The 3,486-nt window shown below is 42.3% G+C and overlaps 1 pseudogene; it reads left to right on the forward strand.

Annotated features, from left to right (window-relative positions):
• Nucleotides 1–1,273: 1,273 nt before the first annotated feature.
• Nucleotides 1,274–3,486, forward strand: part of LOC111959652 (FERM, ARHGEF and pleckstrin domain-containing protein 1-like) — a 146,215-nt pseudogene continuing 144,002 nt past the window's right edge.

Raw genomic sequence — 3,486 nt, forward strand, 5'->3', positions numbered from 1 at the left:
TTCTTCCACACTGATATCGACAAACCATCTGTATGGACTTCGCTTTGTGCACGGGGCATTGTCATACTGAAACAGGAAAGGCGTTCCCGAAACTGTTGCCACAAAGTTAGAAGCATATAATCGTCTAGAATGTTATGTATACTGTAGCGTTAAGATTTCCCTTCACAAGAACTAAGGCCTAGCCCGAACCATAAAAACAGCCTCAGACCTTATTACAAACTTTATATCTCTCTTTTTTTTCTTGACTGGCATGCACACAGCCCTGACCTCAACCCCATTGAACACCTTTTGGAGACAGGCCTAAGTGCCCAACATCAGTGCCCGACCTCACTAATGTTCTTGTGGCTGAATGGAAGCAAGTCCCCACAGCAATGTTCCAACATCTAGTGGAAAGACTTCCTAGAAGAGTGGAGGCTGTTATAGCAGCAAAGGGGGGACCAACTGCATATTAATGACTATGATTTTGGAATGAGATGTTCGATGAGCAAGTGTACACATACATTTGGTCATGTAGTGTATAAACAGTACCAGTCAAAAGTTTGGACATCTACTCATTCAAGGGTTTTTCTTAATTTTTTCCTATTTTCTACATTGTAGTACATTGAATAAACTCATGGAATCATGTAGTATGAGAGTGATGGAGTGCTGCATCAGATGACCTGGCCTTCACAATCACATGACTTCAACCCAATTGAGATGGTTTGGGATGAGTTGGACAACAGAGTGAAGGAAAAGCAGCCAACAAGTGCTTAAAACAACATATGTTTGCGACATGTTAAGTGCAAAGTGACTAAGCTAAAGTGTATTTTCTTATAAAAAATAAATCTTTGGTCTTGAGATCCACGAATGCAGTCATCAATGATTAAGCCTCTCGCCAGTTTTATTCAATAAATCCTGCAATTATTTAGGAAATCATCCAGCCTGTGACTACCTTACACTTCTCTTGGCCGTGAGACACGGTACCCTTTGACAGTAAACACTTCTGTATTCTACAAAATTTTGAAATGCACTGAACTTCATAAATGAGTGAATAGTAACTTGAATATCAAGTAGGCCGCACTGTACAGACTAGGAATGCCCATCACTACTGTGCTGGGCTTTGTAGGCCTAATTTAGCCTATGCCCCATATTCTACAGCTAGATGGAGCTATGTGGCTATAATAACATTTATTTGGCAATGAATGGGTTGCAAGTAGGTGCAGTGCCTTGCACAATAGCTGGAGGCACTGCGCCGCCTTGATAGTTGGAGTAACAAGACAAGAGAGGATCTGCCACTAATTTCAATGTAATCCTGTCTATCGCACAGTCGGCCGACATGGCGACCATGAAGAAGCTTCTCGCTGGAGAAACCAGCATCTGAACTCAATTTGGTTCCACAAAAGCAGCTTGAACTGCGTCTGGAAGTGGATGTAAAATATTTTGTCAATTGGGAAATATACACGGGAATTGTCCACAGTTTTAAGACAGGGTAAGATTTAATACCGTTCGTTTCCCTATGTGCAAAACGGCAGTGTGCAACTTGTTTCAGAAGAGAAGATTATAGATAAATCGTAGAACTATCCCCAATTGCCTTGGATTTGGAAGCATAACGAATTTTAACATCATGATCACCCTATACTTGTCGCAGGTAGTTATAAATCGTTATTACAACCAAGTAGTCAATGAATGGAAGATTTAACCGTGTTTTTGCCCCGTTGTTCTTGATAGGTAGACTATCTTGCGACAGAGAGTGGTGATAAAAAGCAATAGGCATGCACTACACTACATCTGATGTACAAGACCAAAACTGAATGGGAGAACATCTCATGACCATAGACCATAGCCTTCATACAATATTTTGGGCATGAACAATGGGTGTTGAATATGCGGCATTTACTTAGACATCCCTCAATAACGTTTGCAATTTATTAAATGAGAAAAAAAATGCAATCAGTGAGAGTCCATTGTTACTTTGTTACCATTGAGGGTTGTTAGTAGCTGGTCAATTGAGTGCAGGCTGTGTATTTGTGTCACAGTACGCGTGGTAGCCTAACATAAATATCCAAGGATTAGGCTACTATACTCCTCTAACCTACAGGCCGGTATGTGCGTAAAATGTGATAAAGACTTCGATCAATAACAATTTTCCCAATAATCCAGTAACGTTCTTATTTTCTCAAAAGGCATGAAAGATACATAGCCTGAAAGCTGTTTGTCAGCTTATATTTATTTGATATGGTGTGCGTAAATTGCTCACCAAACTGTCAAACGGTCGCCCCTCCGCCCCAAAAAAAATACACTCAGTAACAATCTTGTATTGTGGAGAAGGCATACTAATGTTATGTAATTTGATAGATCCCATAGGAACCTCACTCATAGAGGGGTTTCGTTTTGTTTTCCCTGGTGTGGTGGTCTTGCATCATTTCAGAATTCTGGGTATATTTCTTGAAATCGTATTCAATCATACAAACCCCCTTTAACACATCATTTACAATGGCATGATGGTATTCAAATTAGAAATTGAAATTCGGCATTCGGTTGAATGCATAGGCTCCAATATGAGAGCCACACCCAGGTATTAATGTCTGTGGAGCTGAAGCATGTTGCTCAACCCAGTGGAAATGGGAGTGTATTTTCAGCCCGTCTCAGGCAGACCGTTGGCTGAACTACACCATCCTCAAGCCAATCAGCTGGCTGTAATCACATCCAGCTGTGCAGTTGCAGAAATGTTGCCTGCATGTGTTGGACTGCTCTGAAGGGCTCTGTGTGCTCCCGATGCCTGCTGCATACAGACAGAGGAGCCTCTGTTACAGCCCAAACGGCCTGCCAGAGCCAGCCGCCACAGCACTATTTTACGCAGTTGAGGGGAATTTCAAGCAAACAAGTTCAAAGCCAGGGTAAATGGCACTTTATAAACTGGGTGGTTGGAGCCCTGAATGCTGATTGGCTGAAAGCCGAGGTATATCAGACCGTATATCACGGCTATGACGAAACATTTATTTTTACTGTCATAATTACGTCGTTAACCAATTTATAATAGCAATAAGGTACCTCGGGGGGGTTGTGGTATATTGCCATTATACCACGGCTAAGGGCTGTATCCAGGCACTCCACGTTGCATCGTGCTAACCCACTCTGGCCTTGATGCTTTAAAAAAAATGGTATATTCTTGAGCTAGCATCCCATTCGTATGTCACAGCCCGGCTGTCTACCACAGTAACAACATAGTAGTAACAGAGCTGTGACTGTGAGTTGCATTAGCCGAATACTGCCTTCTTATTCAGAGGGCCACATACTGTAGGGCAACACATGGTAGACTGGCTGTCGAGCTTGGGTGCAGGGAAGGTGAAGTGTCAGTTGAGATAATCATTGTCTGCTCTCTCATAGCCCTTAAGATCCTACATCTGTAGCTCTGGGTCTCTCTATTCTCATAGCCCTGGGTCTCTCTATTCTCATAGCCCTGGGTCTCTCTATTCTCATAGCCCTGGGTCTCTCTATTCTCATAGT

Source organism: Salvelinus sp. IW2-2015, linkage group LG36 (assembly GCF_002910315.2).
Source record: "Salvelinus sp. IW2-2015 linkage group LG36, ASM291031v2, whole genome shotgun sequence".
NCBI lineage: Eukaryota > Metazoa > Chordata > Actinopteri > Salmoniformes > Salmonidae > Salvelinus > Salvelinus sp. IW2-2015.